We start from the raw sequence: 21843 nt of genomic DNA, 5'->3' as shown, positions 1-21843 counted from the left end.
GCTGGGTGTCTGTGTGCGCAGATCAGCAGCAGGACCCTTTACCGATCTTCACATCAGTATCACGTGAGGCAGGTGCCCAGAATTTCACTCCCTGCTGCTGTCTACCTGATCCCTCTTAAGAGAAGGGGGCCAGCATCCTGTGGTACTGATCATGGATTACTCCTTGTATGTTTTCTAACCTGCACTTTTACTCTGTTTTATTCCAATCCTGTTTTTTTAAAAAAAGCTTTATTTATTATCCAGCGCTGAGTACCATTTTTGGAAGAAAAGTGAGCTATAAATGGCAATAAATCAAAAGGCCCAGAACAAAATGCATGTCCTGGGGAAAATGGAAATGCAGGCAATGTTGAATTTAATTTGTCTATTGGGAGGGGTGTGTTCTCCTATGGAAAGTAAGCTGCACCCTTCTCCTTTAAGCAGCAGCAGTTTCACAGTATTCCCACCGTTGCAATTAGTCTAACGCTGTATTAAGTAAAACATTTCCAGTTTGGGAGTGAGCTGTTTTTGTTTTTCTGCAGTGCTACAGACAAAAAACAGGCCAGATCTTAAATCAGGGAGCTGAAGCAAAATACAAGAATCAAAGAAAACAATTCTGCCATTTGGCTTGTTCTGCTAAACTTGTGTGAAGTTGGCAGGACCTTCAGTCGCTTACATGGACCTGCCTTTTTGTAGCAGTGGATGGAGAGAACAACTGGAGCCCATACTTTCTGACATGTTCCTTGGCAGAATCATCACAGCAATAAAGGGAAGAATTTCCCAGCCATTGCTGAGTTCCTGTACTTTCCCCATGCATTTCTGGGAGGCTACGTTAGAGAGTACCAGTGGCAGTCAGTATTCATTTTCCTTCCCCTGAAGTTAATTCCTTGGGAACGACAACAAAAGAGCCGTTTCCCCACTCCTTTTGGATTGGGAGGGAGGTCACAGGTGGACAGAAAAAGAAATTGGTCCCTGAAGCAGCGTAATTACAGGCATTGCTTGCAAGGCAAGATGCACAGATCAGGATTGTCTCTCATGGGATTAAAGCCTGGAATCTGGAAAAGTTGGCTTAGTCTGAGACAAGGTTCCATTACGGGCCAAGCTCACTGGTTTTGGTATTTCTGTTCAGTTCTTTGTAGGGTGTATTATGTTCATACTTAGCCCATTTGCTTAATTATTTCTGTATGTGATATGCTACTAAATGCAACAGGTAATATACATTATATGGAAGTTTAGTGTCGTGGTTAAGGCATCAGGCTAGAAACCAGGAGACTGTGAATTCTAGTCCTGCCTGAAGCACAAAGCCAGCTGGGTGACCTTGTGCCAGTCACTAACTCTCAGCCCTAGGAAGCAGGCAATGGCAAACTACTTCTGAAAAATCTTGCCAAGAAAACTGCAGGGACTAGTCCAGGCAGTTACCAGGAGTAAAAAGAACAAAACAAAACCTGACTTGAAGGCACAAATACACACACACAGACACATGTTATGTACTTACAGCAGCATAATGCATTTGCATATGGCTTTTAAAATATATGGGCATTTCCAAACAATTTAAAAAGAAATAACATCTGGGTGGAAGAATCTTTTCACTGCCTACCTAAATGACCCAAGAGATGGGTCAGGTCTTACATCCTTGCATCGTAAATGAGCTATGGATGAAGTAGAGACCCTGCCGTGAATTCCCAGCAAGCATCCCTCTTTGAGATGGGATGGGAAGTGTGTCTCTTGGGCTGAGAGACATTGGCTCAGTTGGGCCCTTATCTTATACCATGGTATGACTGGTTTGAGCCAAAATCCCATTTAAAACCTGTAATTAAAGATTAGAATGGATGATTTTCTAAATCTTTTCAAAAGCAGCCAAAGGCTGAGCACTCTTAAGTCACTTGGGAGCAAATTCTGGGCAGAAGGTTTTGTCCCCCATTCCCATCAGCCTTTACTGATGAAGGAGCGAACAATCATAAGGAAGTTGGGCCATGTTGGGAGACCTTCTAATGTGGCTTTATCAGGACAGAAACAGGTGCTTTCTCTGCAGTTCATAGACTGCAGACTTTCAATTGCTGCCGCTTCCTTTAATTAAAAATTTCCCTGGGCATTCAGGTGGATTTTTTGTAAATTAGCAGCTAGCAGACAGAAACCTTAAAGTCATTATCGGGTGGCAAATTTTTGCACCAGATTTGTAACGGCATGCCATAACACTGAGGTTAAGTCTGATTAATGGTTATAAAAGTGGATAAAATTATATGGATGTATATTATTGCATGTAGTGGTTGTTTAATTTGATTTTGACCTAAGCCCACAATAAAGTTTGTTTGTTTACAATTGTTTCAACAAAAGCTAACACTATACCATTGATAGCCATACTAGCTATCAACATAAATAAAACAGTAGGCCCTTACATCTTAACCCTACCAGAGATGTTGCCTTTCTAATTAAATTTTGCTCTAAAATTACTCAACAGAATCTTTAAATTGATTAATATGCCCATGAACGTATTTAGCTCTATTTAAATGTTTTAATTTATTTGCATAATTATAAATAATGCAGTCTGGATTGGAATCACTATATGTGGGAAACGGGGAGAACATCTAATCCTTCACTCTAGCCCAGTGTTTCTCCACCTTGGTTGTTTTAAGATGTGTAGACTTCAACTCGCAGAATTCCCCAGCCAGCCAGCTGGGGAATTCTGGGAGTTGAAGTTCATACATCTTAAAATGGCCAAGGTTGAGAAACACTGCTCTAGTCCCTTCCTTAAAAAAATTTTTAGATTTTCCACATGAGAGTAAGCCTAAAACTATTTTTTTTAAAAGATCTCTCTCTCTTTTTTTAAATACCCACATACTAGGGTGGTTGTTATTTTTTTTTCCAAACCAAACATAAGGGTGGGGGGGAGATTAGATTTCCCCTCCCCAAGCACAATTTGAATCTTTATTAGATTAGCGTGTGTTTACATCTGTATCAGAATCTGAAAGGGATGGCACACAGTTGATATATCATCCAGTTAAGCCCAAAGATGGTTGTGGTTGAGCAAAAGCCCTTTCAGCATTCATCACAAATCAGGATTTTTTAAAAATTATTTTTGCACATGGCTTCCAGTGTTTTATGTATTTAGCATTTGTGCACTTCCCTAGAGCTTTACTGCTAGGATAGCAGACGTCATTTGCTACAGCCGTTTGAGCGAGAGCCAGAAAGTCTAGGGAATAGGTTTCTTGCTAAGTAATTATTCAAGTATCCCAAAGCATTCTCGGTCTGTGACTCCATGACGTCACCAATGCACGCTTAGTGCGCCCGTGTGTCCAGAAAGCAAAGAGCGCAGCTGGGAAACATGAAGCAGCATCTGCCAACCCGGACTCCTAGGGGTACTAGAACACACAGCAAATGCCAGTCCAAACAACAGTAATGAAATCACGACAGCCTAGCCCTAGAGGTACCCTTGGGTCTGAGGAAACAAAAGACCCATGGGGATAGAATGAGAGAAATTCTCAATAGCCATTCTGGAAAGAACATTAGCAGTCTGGCCACCTGCTTGCTTTATTTATTTATTTATTTGAGGTCCGCGTGAGTCATTTTTATGAAAATACAATACCTCTGCATAAGGCCTTCCAGACTTCCATCTCAAGGCTCAAAAACATCCTGCTACGTGCACAGAGCAATCAGAGGAGATCAAAGTCTGTTTCCCAATAACCTGGATTCTGTTTCCTGCCCATCCGTGATTTTGTTTTAAGTGTGTCTGACCCTCCACCCAACCATTCTCAAATGTCTTCAGTCTTCCCCATCTTGTGCTACATCCTGTCTGAATTAATGGTTTTACTTTTTGATTTCTTAGCCTATGGCTAGCTGGCTTCCTCCACGGCCACTGTATGCCAGAGAATTCAGCTTAAAGAGGGTTCCGGTTGCTTTTACTGTACTCAGAAGATGAAACTCAAGAATTTGAGAACCTGGGCTTCGGAGATAGGCAACTTTTAAGGGCCAGCAACACACTTAATATTTTAACAACATGCTGGAGATGCTTTCGCAGAATGGCTGCCAGAGGGCTGACTTGTTTGGCTGCCCCATCAGGTGTGGGTGTGTAGGTGTGAAGGTGTGGCCAATCACAAGACATTTATTGGAGCAAACTAGTAAGTTGGCTCCCTGCCATTCTAGGATTCTCTCAACCAGCCCAGCTTATCTATGACTTCTTTTCATCATCTTCTTCTGGGTTCACTTCCAGACAGGTATTGGACCACAGCTATCCTCCATATTTATCTTCTATCTCAGGGGGTTTCTGTGAGGCATTCTACTAATTAGCAATCAGGCTAGAGCAGGGATGGGAAAGCCCCCAAGTCCCTTTTTTCTTTTTTGAAGCCATTAGTGGACAGCTAGGACCACTGAATGGAGCAGAGCTTAACACAGCAAAAAGACATGCACGGAAAGGAATATTATCTAACATAGCATTAATGAGCACGTTAGAGAAATATAGGTCCAAGCATAAAGAATTACACACTTAGACAATGCAGGTTCTAAAGTAAGCAAAAAAAAAAAAAGTCTTACTCATTTATTTGGTCCAGTTAACATCCATTCAGGAATAATGATTCTTGTTCTTCTTTCTTTCCCTAAACCAAATTGACCCTTAGCCCTCTTTGCTGCTAACGGCTGCATGCAGAATGGGGGAACCTCCTGACTCTAGGCCCATGCATGGCCCCCAGATGGAAGGAGCAGCAGCAGCATGCTTCCTTCTCAGATGGTAGAGGAAGGTAGAATTAAGGAATGTGGGAAGGACAACAAACAGCTTCCTCCAGAAGCACATAGAGAATTGCATCCTAGAATGAACTCATCCACATGCTAATGAGGCATGCTGATTTGCTGGGACCTCCAACACTTTTGGCAGCCTTTGACAATCCCTTTGACCACAGTGACCAAAAATGATTGCACACCTTCTCATCACTTGGGGAAAACTATGGCCTTGGTCTTAAAACAGATTGTTCCCAATTTTAAAAAAAACAAAGGAAATCCACAAGACCCAGCCTCACCCACTTGGAGTGCAGCCCCCAACCATTTTGTGGCTCTTGGCTCCCTCCCCCAGGTGTGAAGCACAGCCCTCAAAAGGTGGCCCATCCCATGCTAGTGGTTGGCTGTTAGGGTTGCCTCAGCCTGTTTCCTGTTTGCTTTTCTTTTTTCATCATAAGAATCAAGCAAAAACTAAAGTCAGGTGGAGCAGGAAACTGGGCACTTGCCAGAGAGGTGACCATGGAGACACCAGTTTCCATAGGCACCATGGTATTACTTCTGCTGTATTTTATGGTAGACTGCATTGCATATACTACAGCACAAGAACATTTCTTGCCCTGTTCCTGCCACTGCACAGGCTCTGCAGCTCAGTATTTTCAAATAAAGAAAAGCAAGATAACAGACTGCTGATTTTGATTCTTCAACCAGCATCAAGAAATCCTGTGAACATCTGCCGAATTTTCAACCCTCCTAAGTCCTAGAAGGCCATCACAGCAACAGGAACAAAACGGGGTTCCACTTCCACCAGCCAGATGCCAACCACATTTATTTAAGAATAAGCACAGTTTCTGTTTAAAGAATAACATTTTTTAAAAAGTAAAATAAAAATGAGCAGCTCTAGCCTGGTTAGTGTTCAGTGGGACTCCTCCAGTCACTAGACTTTTTTTTTTTCTTAAAATCAGTATAATGGGATTATTTCCAACCAGCTTTTCACAGGCTCCATTTTAGGAATGTTTCTGAATTTTTGGCTGGATTTAAGATCATTTTGCATTTGAGATGGTAATATCTTGGTATGGCTATATCTAATGCCAATTTTGATGTTTTCTCCCTCTTTCTTTTCTTTTCCCGCTGTCTTCTTTGCAATCTTAAAGATGTCTCACAAGTCCATCCTGCAATTTTTTTTTAAATGGCATCCAAAGAATCCATAACCTGAACTCATATGTGGCATGGTTTGAATGCCAAGGAAACCAAAAACGATCTTCAATCTTCCCCAAGACTTTTAAGGCAAGAAGTTGCAGCTTTACAGAAAATGCACGAAGAACAGTTTTGTTTTGTTTTTTAAAATCTGTTCAATCGTGTCTAATTCTTGGAGACTGCCTGGACAAGTCCCTGCAATTTTCTTAGCAAGGTTTTTCAGAAGTGGTTTACCGTTGCTTCCTTCCTAGGGCTGAGAGAGAGGGACTGGCCCAAGGTCACCCAGTTGGCTTTGTGCCTAAGGTGGGACTAGAACTCTCATACCACACTTGATTGGCTCTTGGGCTGAGAGAGAGGGACTGGCCCAAGGTCACCCAGCCGGCTTTGTGCCCAAGGTGGGACTAGAACTCTCCTATCACACCTGATTGGCTCTTGGGCTGAGAGAGAGGGACTGGTCCAAGGTCACCCAGCCGGCTTTCATGCCTAAGGTGGGACTAAAACTCATAGTCTCCTGGTTTCTTGCCTGGTGTCTTAACCACTAGACCAAACTGGCTCTCGAGAAGAACAGTTGCAGGGTATTAAAACAAATACATCAAAAGAACATTATCCAAGCTGCAGCAAAGGAGCCAATACTATACAAAAAAGCAGACACAAAAAAAACTGAGACTCTGAGCACTTGCACTGAATTGTTCTCATTGCAAACCCACGACACTATAATCAACATCTGCTCCTGGACTCTCCCAGCTACTTTGCCTGGAAAGAACAGGGGAAACAAACTGTACCTTCTACACTTTTGTGGGTGGATTTTTTTTTTATTTTCCATGATGGGATGGTGGTGCCTGATGAAGCTAGACGAGTGTGGGTGAGTGAGAAAGAGAAGAAGAAGGGGGCTCCTTCAGTGCAGGAGAAAAGGAAGCAAGTCTGTGAACCCTTCAACTTCTTACCGTGCTGACACATTTTCTTTCTGGCTGGGTCACCTGCAGAAAATCTGATCAGGAGCTCAGCATTAATCTCCTGAGGCCTCGAGAACCCAGCCACAACATATGGATAACAAAGCTGAATTACTTCTATTCCAAGAAATTCATTCTCGGATTTCTTAGTCCTCCTCCTTTCTTCCCACTTTCCTCCAGCCTCTTTTTCCTTGAGAAGAGAACAAGAAAGAGCCAAAATGCCAGTTTTCAGAAGGCAATCCAACACTAGCAAGTGAATGAGAGAGAGAGAACCAGAACGCCAATTCATGATTTATGAGCAGAAGACAAGGCCAAGTTATTAGCAAGGGCAATGTTGTTTCAAAAAGAAAATGGCTTTTGGATGGTGCTATCTGCTGCAAATGCTTCCATGACACTTTTCGGCAGTATTTCAGAAGGGTGATTCCCCACACCAGCCCTTCCTTAAGTGAAATACTGCCTGCATTTGCAGCTCTTTCCCCTCAATAAAGTTGTTCAGAGTTTGGGGAGAAACGTTTTGGTCCATTGAGTAGAACCTTGGCTGGTGAAATGAGCAGAGGTGATGATTCCCATCTTGGCCCTTTGAACTGCCTATAGGAATTCAGTGAAAGAAACTTAAGCAGGCAGTCATCTCACCATCCAAGAACGCACGGCACAAAAATCTTGCACCTGAGCGAACTAGCAAATGAAGGCAGGAGAAACATACCTGTCTTGCAAAACCTCTGAGCAGAATTTGGGGCCACGTAATGAGTGTTTCCCTGCACAGGATATCGCCACAGCTGAAAGAATGTAATTAAGACTGAATCAGAAGATGTATCCTATGTTTTGCCCCCCTCCCACCACCAACGTGACAGAGCTACTTTGACGCTGGCTCATTGATTCCACTCCAGGCTTCATTAACAGTGATTGCTTTTGTTTAATTTTGCTGGTGCAATTATTTAATGGAGATAGCTGGCGCCATTTTACAAAGGAGGAAAATAAAGTACCTGTTTGCAGGTGATAAGCTGGTAGAGCAACTACCAGCCAACCAACATCCTCTAAGAGCTTCTGGGTCCCTCTAGGACCTACTAGATATTGATGTTGGCTTGAGCCCTTTCTGAACATATGTATACACATAGTGGCCTGGCTCATGCTTTATATCAAACCATAATATTCTTTGTTTGATTTTACCTTGGTCTGTTATAGAAACACCCAACCAACTGTGGCTTATTAATAGGTCATGATTAATGCCACGATGTCTGTACTTGTGTCAAACTTTGGAGTGTAAGTAGCATTTGTGTGTCATAATTTGGTGTCATTGTGGTGTGCTTGCAAACCCCACTAGACACAGTCTAAGTCTTACAGAGGCTTAGTACATCCATCTCACCCTTTCTTTTAACCCTCCCCACACCCAACAAAAATAAGAAAAGAAAAGCAGATTGCACAGACAACCGTTGAAGGAACTACGGAGTTTCTAGAGCACAACCTGAAGGTTATGATGATAGAAAAATCTCATTACTTTTAGAGCGCTTGGCAAACTGGAGAGTAAAAATCAGATCCGGCAGGAGAGACATGTTATGAGTACTGTCTGCTAAGGGATGTCATCTGATGGGACTCAGCAAGAGAGCCTTTTCTGCTGTGGCACCCGCCCTTTGGAACCTAGTTCCCCCAGAACTTAGATTGGCCCTGTAATGGGCTGTGACAATAACCCTGAGGAAGAGGAGGAAGAGCTGCAGCCAAGGCAATGGTCAGATAAGAGAATCTGAGTCCAAAGCAGGAATGCAATTTGAAAAAGCATCTTCAGGCCTGACCCTCCCTAGTTCTCTTGAGGATAAACGCAGGGAGGGGGGAGGAGCATTCAAAGTTGCAAGATTCTGTTACTGAGAGCCTATAATAAAAGGAGTTTTGATATTCATAACCTTGGTGTTCAGGTCTGGTCTACCTTGAAGGGCTGACAGGTACATACCCTTCTGGCCTTTAGGAAGGACCTGAAGACTTGGCTTGGCCATCTTGCTTGGTCCAGTAGTGGTGGTGTGGAACCTGCTGAATAGCTATGTTGTTCGTAAATTGGATTGCACTGTCACAGATTGTGTTTTTTATGTTTTTAATAGTTTTCATTGTTTCTAATGTGTTTCATGGTTTTTGTTGTATGATTGGGGGGGGGGGTTGTACTTTTTTTGTGTTTTAACTCTGTGAGCCACCCAGAGTCACGTATGTGAGATGAGAGGCTACATAAATTGAACAAACAAACAAATAAACAAACAAATAAACAAACATATTAGCTGTTAGTAATGATTAAACAGTTGGGGCCTGGGGATTCTGGAAGTTGTTATCTCAATACATCTAGAGGGCACCATGTGGGGAAGATGGATGTGAAACAATTCCATTTTAAGGTCTCTAGTATGGTACCTTGAGAGGAAGAGCTCCCCTGCTCCATAAATGCAAATAATCCAAAGGAGAGCTGTGGGGTGCCAGCTATTCCAATCATCTCCAAACACTGGAAGTGATCTTTGATGGCATGTGCTGCAACTTTGCAAGGTACACCTGACCTTGCATTTTGGTTAGAGCACAGGAATTAAACATTAGAACGACGCTATCTTGGTTACCTTTCCTTGCACTACGTTTCTTAGAAAGGATGGACTGTAAGGCCAATTCAATTGGGGTAACTTTAAAGGGAGAGCCAGTTTGGTGTAGTGGTTAAGGCACTGGCCTAGAAACCAGGAGACTATGAGTTCTAGTCCCGCTTTGGACACAAAGCCAGCTGGGTGGCCTTGGGCCAATCACTCTCTCTCAGCCCTAGGAAGGAGGCGAACCACTTCTGAAATCTTGCGAAGAAAACTGCAGGGACTTGTCTAGGCAGTTGCCAGGAGTCAAGACTGTATGGAAGGCGCACACACACACAACCTCAAAGGACAACTTTCTTCACAATTGCATTTAAAACACTGGGATTGGGTTGGTGCTGGTGAACTTGCATTGCTTCCAGACCTCCATCCTAATTGGACATGAAAATTGAGTCTGTGTGATTGAAACTCACTTAAAAAACAACAAATAAAGGAGTGTTTTAAAATGCTGGAAACATCTGCAATAAACTTTAGAAACTTTAGATCAGAAAATATGAGGCACTCCATTTTCTTCAGCATGTCCAGACTGATGGCCTTTACATCTCACCAGCCCAGGGATGTGTCAGTCGTTACAGAACGAGCACAAAGCTATAATTGGGCTGCAACGTGGGTAAAGAGGAATTAGGTAAAACCGATGGAAGACAACTTGTACAATACTGGAAGTCTTCCCAAAATGCACAGATGCACAGAATGACATGACAAACAATATGGTACATTATCCACTGTGTTTATCACATGAACATGAGGCATGCTTCTTCCAGTTGTCAGAGACAGGCAGGAATTGCTGGAGAGACCATATGCTTTGGGTGATCAGTATCCCTGCGTCTGTAGTCTTCCAGTACTGCCATGGATGTCAGGGTTGGTTGGTTTTTTTGAAAATCCAGTTTTCTGTTTGCAATTTACACAAATTCAATCCTTCCTTGTGCCTTTGTAATTTTTAAAAAATCAGTCCATCTGCCATCTTCTTCTGCCAGATTAGCTTATTTCAGCTAAGTTCATAAACTGACCAGATCAGAAAGTGTCCATCTTAGTCCTTTCTATTCAGCTTCCCAACATAGCTAGCAATTTATCCAATTTCATTTTCCCTTTTTCCTCCTCCCTCCTCCTGTCACCTTTTTTTTTTTTGCAGATAATCTGATTGACTCTTTATTTAAATCTTTGAGTTTTTCTAATAAAGATATTGCTGTAATGATTTTCTAATCATTCTCATAGACATTAACCCACATGGCTATTTTTGTTTACATTAAAAAAAAAACTTCCGTGGGCTTTTTTTCCCCCCTTGGCTAGGCATTGACTCCTGCATAACAGAATAAGGAATATTTGTCTAAGATAATGCTAACAAAAGATTATTGTTTTATTGTTATTAATCCCATATGCTAAAACTATACATATTTAATCAATTATAACACAGAAGGCTAATGAACAATTCTTTTAGTTGACTGGCCATCTCAGAAATATTTGTACAGCTATTTGGAATCACAAATTCGTTTCCTAACTAGTACAGGCTTCAGTGGCACAAGTAAACATAAATTTGCCCTTCTAGTAAAAACAAAACAACTACTTCAAGTCAGTTTGTTGTTTTGTGTTTTTTAAAAGGGATGTCAGCTAAATTTAGCAAGAAGATGAGGCTAAATTGCTGGAGGACAGCTGGATGTCAAGGTTCCCTTTTACAGCTGGCGTTCTGATCGCTGCTTTCATCACCTTCCTTTCACCCACTTTGTTGTTTCTTAAATTTTTATAAATATAAGTATAGTTTCCTTCAGGTATAATAAAGAATCTATAGCAACACAGACTGTACAGAACCCTTATTTAGAATTTCAGATGACACTTAAAAGTATGTTAGCAAGTAAATGAAGACCAGGAGAAATGTGATTTCTGTTAGTATTTTAAATAGGATTGTTGTATTCAGGCTGCAAAAAATCAGAGTGACCAGTAGAGGGCAGCAAATTTAACTTGGGCATCTCTTTGCTCCCCTCTGCGGGTTATCTGTGTTTTTGCAGCCCTTAAATTAGCAAGCTGAAGCAATCGAAGGAGGCAAACATTTTTTAAAGTCTTAAGACAGTGCTTCCCAAACTTTTTTCCTTCATTACTCCAAACCTCTTATCTGAAAGTCCTTTTCACCCAATGTAGGCAAAACACTTCAAGTCAATTTAAATGTCCCTGTTGCGGTTGGGTAATGGATTCATGAGTTGTTACCCAAAGAAAAACCACTTTTACCCAATTCTGGATAATTTACCCAGGTCTGGGAAGCACTGTCTTAAGAGCATGGAAATCACTAGGAAAACAATCCACTATAACTTGCCTTCCCTCTATGTTGTATTAGGGGGGTTGTACTGTATGTAAACTTAATGGAACAACATGGCATCGACATGCACGGTATAGTAAATCTTTTAATTGCCAACAGGTGGTGCTATTTCTTAACTCTTTTATAAAAAACACATTAATTAACTGAAGAAACTAGAAATGGAAATTCTCCTGGTTTGGAGATGTTGGGAGTGGGTGGAACAGAAGTAAAGAGTCAAAGAAATGGAGAGCAGAATCAGCAGCTGAGAATTTCCAGGGCAAAGCCTATGGCTATTCCAAGCCGAAAACCACAATCAATTCTATATTTGCAGCTAGGATCTTTGTTCCAACTTTAGTTGTGGTTAACATGGTTGATTTTGTTCATTTGATATGGAAGTATGTGATGTGGCCACCTGAAAATGAGAGGTCAGACGTTTTGGTCCAAACCTGAGACTTTGCCACCAACTCTGTCTGTGTAGTCTCAACACCACACCGAAAACTTGGTGCATTTTGTCTGTGATATAAAACGTAAGTTCTTTATTTCTGCCATAAGCCAATAAACAAGTCCTCCCCCACCTCTGCCGCTTTATGCTGAGCACTGAATGTGAAATGAGGAAGCTTATTTATTCATGTTTTTGCAAAGCAAATCCTTCACCTCCGTAGGAGTTGAAAAGCAACACTTGGCACACAGACACCTCACCTGTTTTCTGCTGTCACTGGATGATTAATAGTCCTCCAGATCCTGCTGCTATGTTCAGGACAAGCCTTTTCAGATGGCATCAAGGTAATATCCATATGCACACATCATTAAAGCTAGAATGTGGGTTAGCTCCTCAAACAAAATAAGTTCAGTTAAAGGCAGAGGACTCAGTTGGACAGACATCTCACTCTCTTCCTTATACTGTCCCTGTTGGTGTGGAGGCGGTGGTGGGTGTTGTTATCAGATTGAAAATGTCCACTTTGGAGTGCATGCATTTGCTTTTTAAATTTGTTCTGTTCTGCAGGTCTTCAGTTAATCTTTTCTTTTGGAAATTCTTGCCTAGTGGCATTATAACTTACGCTCCCAGGCATCATCCAGCAGCCATTCTTAAATTTCTGCTAAGAAGATTCCATCACTTTGGATTCTTTTGCCAGGCTTATGTACCTATTCTCAATTCTATTTTTATGTTCACATCTTCACACTTTTTGGGGTATGTGAAATGTTCATGAGACTTTTTACCAATTTCAAGTAGTGACATATAAACCATAAAACCTATTAAGAGCTGCAGGACATAGACTAAATTTATTCCATGACTCACTCCTGAAGTCAATCTTCAAGAGCACAGTTAAATCCTAGAATAAATAGACTGGGTTCCCACCATAGGAAGTCATTATTTGATTTAACAATGGTTTGCTGAATAAGCAAGAAGAAGTATAACTACAAGCAAGGATACTCAAATTATCATTTTAAACCACAAAGACTAGCTTTACACATCATGTTATGCCAGGACCAAATGGATCCTGTTGCCTCTTGGAACAATGTTGAGACTAGTCATAAAGTCAGATTAAACAGAGATGTCCCAGAGTCTCCCTTTCATGGGTATCTGGAGAAGAGGAGGCAAGGAAACAAATGTAGTCATGTGTGTGGTATTATTGTGCCTTCTATTGGACACTGATGGGGCCCTTCTGCCATCAGTACCACCTGTCCTTGCTCCTTATGATAACGGGCACCTTGGTTTTCAGCTCCTGTTTCACAAATTTGAGGACTGTGACAAATATCCTTTACAGACCCACAGATCGTTGGTTGCCATTTGTTCGTTCGAATTAAGCCTCCATCTGGCAAGTTTTTCAGTGTGAAATCTGTCTCTGCCTTCTGGTATGAAATGTTGAAACAGGTTTCTCATCAACACATTGGGTTGGAAAATAAAGCTATACAATCTTAGGGAATAACATTTAAAAGACAAATAGCAAAGGAAGAGGAAACATACCTCTAGAAAATTTTTAGTGGCTAAAGCAATTCAACAATATACAATTTCCCCTGTCATATATCTGTGTATATGAGTGTTGCCCAGATTAGCATTGAAGGCTTTTGATGACTGTAGTTAATGGTACATTAAAAATAAAGGTCATTTGGGTAGTAACTGGACAGGAGTTGTCAAAGTTGGAAGAAAGATAATCAGAGAGACACAAGTCTTTGTAGTCAACGGGAGCTGATTCCAAGTATTTATTATTTGCTTTGGGGGAACAGGTGCTACTTTATAAATCCCTAGGTACAATCTCTTCAAGGTTAATCCACTGATACTTCCTACAGCTCAGGAGAGGGAGGGCATAAGGATCAACACTGTTTCCCCATCTTCACTTCCTGAGTTGCAAACACCGGCTTGGTGTTATTTGCATGACAGTCATTGGATCTTTTTGGCTTTAGCTCTATGCACCAACTGAAGTGTGCAGTGGAATGTAAGTGGAGGCAAAAGATTAAAAAATAAAAATCCTTGGAAGTCAGAGTTCCACTGTCTGGTATCACATCCCAAGCTTTTGCCAGGCTTCACTTGCACTTCCACTGTGTGCAAATGGGAAAGGGTATGACTTTTACCCTATCCACTTGGCTTTAGGATTGCTTACTCCTGACTCATAAGGGTTTACTCATAAGGATCTGGACTCTAGAGATCAAAATGTTCAGACATTGTTCAGGTAACAGAACATATTGCTCAAGGGAGTTCTAAGAAATCATTGCAATGTAGAGTTCTCATATTCAGGGATTCGACAAACCAGGAGTGCTTTCATCCATGATGCCAACTAACCAGTCCTCCTGGTTGATTCTCCTCTTCCAGAATCAGACACTGTTCCATACCCATGAGCCATGAAGATGCTTTGTAGTTCTGTCAAACATGGGCTTTCTTCACGGCAGCTGCTAGCACAGCTGATACTATACTTTTGGTTACATGTGGATTGGGATGCTCAGCATTTAGTATTTGCTATTGATATATCTTGTACAGTTCTTGTACCAAAATGTTACAGTGTGGAATGTTGGAGAGAGAGAAAACGTGAGAAAGAAACTCGGAACAACCTCACATTGATTTTATTAAGTAAAAATGGGACAAGGAAATGAGAATGCTCATTCCTGGAATCCCTGCCTTGCCTGTTTCTTAACCTGGCCTACTTCAAAGGGCTGACATCAATCCTGAAAGCCTGTCCAAGTTTCCCTCTCTCCCATCTTACACTAAACCTGTTTTCCTGTTTCTCAGGACTGTGTCATCTCTTCTGTAAGTCCTCCTTTAACAATCTGCTCCTTCCTTCCCCAAGTCAGTTCTCATTCCTTTACACCAGTGTTTGTCAAACTTGGCAACTTCAAGATGTGTGGACTTCAACATGCTGGCTGAGGAATTCTTGGAGTTGAAGTCCACATATCTTAAAGTTTGAAAAACACTGCTTTACATGCTACTGGAATTAGCATTGGGGAGCTGATTTTGTTGGGATGTTTTTATGATTGGGTGACCCTGTCTATACCTCATTCTGCATTGCTTTTGAGGAGGTGTTGATCATATTTTTTTACTTTAATTTGTTTATTGTAAACAGCCAGAAGCTGTTGCAACTGGGCTGCATGGAACTACTTGTGAGATAAATAACCTCAATCTGTTATGAGCCACCCAGAGTTGTGTTTGTTAAGATGGGCAACCATATAAGTCTTTTAAATAAATAAATCAGGTGTGGGAACTACCATCACTACCACCATCCCCATTCCCAACTGGTGGATCCATGTCAGGTTGCATTAAAAAAACCAACAAACCAGGGGTTGTGTAATGCTCTACGCCTAAACAGAATATTCCAATTTAACTGGGTCAAGAAAAGCCAAAGTGATGTAAGTTACGTTGTGTGTTGCAAAGCCTCTTTTCTAAATGCATCACAAGGCCTCATGTCTGCCCCAAAGGGCAGAGTTGTGCCACAACGCCACTTTCATCATTCTAATGAAAGCAGGGACATATTGTGGAGGCTGCTTTTCCACTGGTAACATTAAATTTAATGCAACTTATCTGGAAACAATACCTCCCCCTTCATAACAAGTATAAACAATTTTAGTAACTTATCACCTTCTCTTAAAATACAACAAATGATCTCTTTTTCCCATATCTCATCTCTTATCTATAAACAAATCCTTAAAAACCTCGTTATTTCAGTCCTGATCAGCAAATGTCCATTAAGAGTTACATCTATTTTGACCTTGATCAAATAAACCAACTTTATATTCCTTCCTTTTAACAATCTTGATCTTTAGTCCCTTCAAATACTGTCCTAGAACTTGATTTCTTTTCATTTTTTCTTTGACCCTTCTCAGAAAATTCTTCAAAGCTTTAACAAGACTCTTTTGTAAATCCGTTATAGGAAAGTTATCCAAGTAACTCTTCTGGTTTGTTATTTGTATATCTCTTTTAATTATTTAGACATCAGCTGGTTCCATTTGTAGATTCAGTGTAAATACTTTTTCCATATCATTCTTGTAGCTCGTCATTTTTAAATCCACGTTCAAATCTATTTTGGTCTTATCCAGTAGGTCATTTCTTTATATACTTCTTTTTCTTTACTATATTATTTTTTCTTTCTTTTTTCTTTTTCTTTCTATTTTTTCCTTCTTTTCTGTACTTTCTAGTTTTTCTTTATATTCATTTTTTTTTTAGTTTGTATTATTGTATTGTAATGTTTAATAAAATCACTATTAAAAAAAGAAGAAACTGTTGCATGTCATGTAAGAGCATTGCATCACACCGGAAAAGCTTCCTTTGATTTTAAATGATATCTGCACACACCCATCTTCAAACATTATTATATATATATATTAAAAAAATTGATTAATAAATTATATATGTGTATGTATGTATGTATGTATGTATGTATGTATGTATCTTCTGGCTTTTTAAATGAAGGTGGTAGGCAGAAGGATATGAACATTTAAAATTACCCAAAGGAAACTCATGAAAAAGCTCTGGTTAAGGTTGCAGTCCAAAAATCCCGGCTATGTTATGTCAGAAAGTTTAACTTGAAAGCTGCAGTTTAATGAATGGAAAGATAGCGCAAAAGCAGGAAGCCAAGGGAGCTTGTGAAAATAAAATCCCAATGGCTGGGCTGGAAACAGAGACCTCAGCTAATATCCCTGTGTGTACAGTATATAATGTTACAAGGAGACATTCAGAGGTTCACATTCCCCAGCCATGAACCAGTTACCACTTAATACCAGTGATTAATTTCTAAAATTGGGAGATCCAGAGCTCACACTGTAAGCACTGTTTTGAGGCATGGTTGCTCAGCAGTGGGGAATTCACTGTACGCATGGAATACCCAGACATACTTTCTTCCAGCTATAAAGTCTTGTTTTCTTGCTGAGGCCTTGCAAGACATGGCTTGAATTAAGTCAGCATCACTTGCCAAGGTCTAGAAGCCCCAGGAGAGAGCCTTGCAGCTCCTCCGCTGGCCACCACTTCCTCCTCCTCACCAACCCTGTCCAGCTGACGGAGCAAGAAGAAACAGCAGCTGGTTCAGAGGACCAGCTGAGCTCCAAAGGAAGGAAGAGGCCAGTAGCACAGGATGAGGTTCTCAAGAAATTGGGGCTGCTGAATTCTGAATCACTGGATATGTTGGGTGGGAATTCTGGGGGTCATCCTCCTAACAGGTTTGGAGGGCACCAGGGTGGGAAGGCAGAGGTCAACCAAGGAGAAATGGTAGTAGCAACACAATGGCAGTGATCTTAAGTCCCCTTGAAATCAGTATGAAAAGGCACATCTGATTTAAGACCTACTTATTTTAATGGGATTGAAGCCTGGAATGCTTTTGTTTTTTGCTGTCCAATTGTGTCCGATCCTCAGTGACTGCCTAGACTAGTCCCTGAAGTTTTCTTGGCAAGATTTCAGAAGTGGTTTGCTATTGCCTCTTTTCCAGGGCTGAGAGAGAGGGACTGGCTCAAGGTCACCCAGCTGGCTTTGTGCCTAAGGTGGGACTAGAACTCTCAGTCTCCCAGTTTCTAGCCTTAATCACTACACACACTGGCTCTCTTAATGCATATTTACTTTCTGATTGGACTGGGTCAGACTTAAGGGCTGGGCTCGTACATGGTGAAGAAACCATAATGTGAGTTGTCTCACTTGATGTGCACATTTTGGCCCAGATGGCTGAGTTCAACAATAGTGGGTTCATGTACACAGCCACTCTGAGAACAATGTGGATACCTCTCTATGCCTTTATATCAGCATAGTGGGGGAGTAATTTTAACCCCTAGCCAGCCATGGCTGATCTCAGAAAACTAAACATGGTCAGGCCTGGTTTGTTCTTGGATGAGAAACCACCAGAAATTCCGGGAACTAAAACAAACAAGTTGAGGAAGAAGGCAAAGGCAACTTCAGAAGGACATCGTTGTGGGGGAAGAACAGAAGGGAGCACTGCATAGACTGCCCTGAGCTCCTCCATGAAATGTAGAATGGAAATCTTATAATTAAATAAATAAACAAAACATCCCCATAGCGTTGCCAAGAAAACTGTGCTGGCATGCCCAAGTAGTGTGTCAAGAGCATCTGTCATTTATTGCAGAAGAAGGAAAGTAACCCAAATTGTGTACTCAGTGGAGGGAAAGGCAATCTTTCACTGGATGGGGCCCACAATTACTCTTGATATTTTGGGGGGTTTACGGATGCAGCAGGGAGCCTGGGAAGCAGGCTGCTCTCATTGCCATTCTTCACCTACCCCATAATTGTTCAAAGCTAGATATGCAATTTTGGGGTTGTTTTGCAGGGTAAGAGCAGTGGAAATGGGAGCAGGAGATCTCCCCAAGGCTTCCTGCTTCCATTTCCATCCTTATTTTTGAAAACCAAACAAATACATGTGCCTCTAAATAAACCCAGAACCCTATTTTGCAGCCAGCTTTCACAGCCAAATCCCAGAAGACCATACCAAACATCTGTATTGCTCCCACAAAATTTACATGGATGTGTCCATGAAGTTGCCAGGAGCTGAGCTAGATTTGCAGCAGAGTTTAGCTTTTTACAAATTGTTTTTTTGGCTTTGCAGGTATACTAATGTTCCTTGAACTCTGATATCTGAGAGGCCAGGAACCTAGCAGGAGATGATTTGGAGAAAAATGGCATTTATGTTTTCTGAGTTAGGGGAACAGACTCTGTTCCTGATGCTTAGGTATAATCTGACAGTGACAATATCCATCACTGACTAATTAGACTGTAACTTTTATGCTGTGTCATGAGTTCAGACTACACACTTTAGGACTGAAATGTTCTCATTTCTTCCTCATCTTCTCCTTTTGATAACATCTTGCTTGATGAAGAATACAAATGCCAGTATGCTAATATGTGCCATTTGGGAATTCATTCAGTGACTGATCTAGCTATCATCCAGCTAGATGGCAGCATGTAGTTCATCTTGGTTCATGTCAGAAATGAAAAGAAGTATTGGACCTGGTTAGTACTTGGATGGGAGACCATGAGGAAATCCAGGGTTGTGGGTTATATTGGGAGGTTGAAAAAACATCCTGGAAGAAGGTAGTATCCCTCCATTATTGCACTGTTGCCAAGAAAACTACCTTGACACACCCATGAAGTTGTCAGGAGTCAAAACTGACTCCAAGGAGACTTTACTTTTTGATATAGCTAACATCTATGTCATGCAGAATAAGAGAGCGCCTTGAAAATGTTTTCATCCCCTTAAAATACGCCTTTATGTACGTACTTATAAATAAAGGTAAGATCAGATGTGAGGGTGAAGCGAGGATTCTAAATCTGAGTTCTATTTTACCGAGTTAGTCTTCGTATTTTGGGTGTGAATATGATTTTTAAAAACAAAACAATTTGGGAGGTATCTGAAAATTCAGGGGAATATAGGGGAATCAATTCTGTTTCATCTCTTTATGTATCACAAAAACTCAGTTGCTATTTATATCGTATCCTTTGAAGCCAGCTGTTTATATTAGCATGCAGTGGGAATGAAAATTCCAGCAGATGAGCATGAATTGCATTGAGATCTGCATGGAGTCCTCTCCCTCCCCTCCCCTCCCCTCCCCTCCCCTCCCCTTCCCCACATAAAATATCAGAAGTTTCACTTGAATATAGGCCAGTTTGAAATGCAGATAATGTCAGGAGTACAAATATTTCACTGCGATTGCACAGCAGGAGATAGAAGAAATCATACAGGAAGCCTTATTGGAGCTGACTCCATAAATCAGATCGACAATCTGCGCTTGGAAGTGTTTGAAAGGTTGTTTTTTTTTACCTGTTCACTTCAATCTGGCAAATCAGTGCTCCGCATTACCTCATTCTTAGCCAAGCGGTGTCTGATTTAATCTTATGTACTTTGGTCATTTGTCTTAGAAAAGCAAATATTCCCAAGGCAACTGAAATATTGAATGCCATATATAAAATGTTAGAAGTATTTTCATGCAGCAGTACAGAACTAGGAATTTATGAAGTACAGCTTCTTTTAAGCCAAAATGACATTTTTCACTGTAGTTTTGGAGTTTAAATATGGTTTATTCAATAAGCCACAATTGGATAGGTTGACACAAGCTAGTTACACCCTCAGGATAACACGACACAGTGAGCTAATCAACGAAACCTTAGTACAATGTATGAAATCATATGCTTCTGTAGGTTTTATATGTGAAGAAGCAGGATAGGAAGAGTATTGATGCTTTTGAACTTTGGTGTTGGAGAAGACTCCTGAGAATATCATGGACAGCCAAGAAAATAAACAGATGGATCATCGAACAAATCAACTCAGAGTTCTCCCTTGAGGCACTAATGACCAGGCTCAAATTATCCTACTTTGGACACCTTATGTGAAGACCCAGCTCTCTGGAGAAGGCTGGGAGAATGCTGGGAAAGGTAGAAGGAAAGAGAAGAATAGGATGACTAGCAGCAAGGTGGATGGACTCAGAGTAGCAGCAGGTACATCACTAAAAGACCTGAAGGAACTGTTGGAAATGTTAACAAATCAGCATGCCTCAATTAGCATGTAAATTGAGTTTCTCCCAGGATGCAACCCTCCATGCTTGTTAGAGGAAGCTGTTTGTTGCCACTCCCACTTCCTCTCTCTCTCTCTCTCTTCCTCCTTCGCCATCAGAGGAGAAGCGTGTTTTGCTTCTGTCTCCATCTTGGGCCTAAAGCCATGTGCCTAGCCCTTTCTTCCATGCAGCTCCTAGCAGCTATAGGGCTAAGAGATCACTAAGTATATTTAAAGAACAGAAGAAACAGGGAACATTATTTTTCCATCAAAGATGGATGTAACTGAACCAACAATAAAGTCAGTAAGAATCTTAAACCTACTTTATCTAAGTGTGTAATTCTTTATGCTTGGGAGGGCTGAGTGTGTAAGATCAATAACCTGTGTTTCTCTGATGTGCTCATTAAAGCTATTTAAGATAATACTCTTTTTCTGTGCGCAGCTTCTCCGCTGTGTTAAGCTCTGCTCCGTTCTGTGGTCCTAGCAGGCCACTAATGGCTTCAGGAACAAGTCAGGGACAGATCATCATGGAGAAAATCTATCCATGTGGTTGCTAAGAGTCAACACCAATGGCATATAATATATTGTTCCAAAGCTGTTTAAATGTTAGATATTTCAAACCCACATTGAAGGTGGCTCAGAAGAGAGGAATACGTAACAAATCAGAGCGAAGAGGGCTTTTTTAAAAGACATGAGGAGACAGCGCAACAGATTATGATAAAACCAATGTGTGGGTACAGGCAGTTCTGTTATTTCTTGTAAGTACTCAGGTGGTTGGGCAGCTATTGCTTTAAAACGAAGTGCAGCCACCCTCCAGATTACACAAGTTTTGTTATACTTGGGGATGACCTTAGTTACATATAAATGTTTATGTCTGTATACTTTAAAAGAAATGGCCCTCCCCTCATGACAACTTTGGAAAGGTGGTTGAAGGTGGAATGCATCATGCTGGGTTGTTTACAGACCTTACATTATCTTAAAAGTACTCTTGGCAGACCCTAAGCAAGGAAGAGTGGAAGGAGATATATTCTGTATACCTTTCTGCTTCAAAAAACTTGCACACTTCTGAGAAGATCTACAGGATTGTGTTATGCCCAGGATTCACTCTGGACCTAGGACTGCAGCTCAAACTTGCTTTACCTATTATTAGCATAGAAGAGGACACACCC

This window comes from Candoia aspera, chromosome 13, assembly GCF_035149785.1.
Source record: "Candoia aspera isolate rCanAsp1 chromosome 13, rCanAsp1.hap2, whole genome shotgun sequence".
Classification (NCBI taxonomy): Eukaryota; Metazoa; Chordata; class Lepidosauria; order Squamata; family Boidae; genus Candoia; species Candoia aspera.
Note: the sequence above shows the minus strand (reverse complement) of the source record.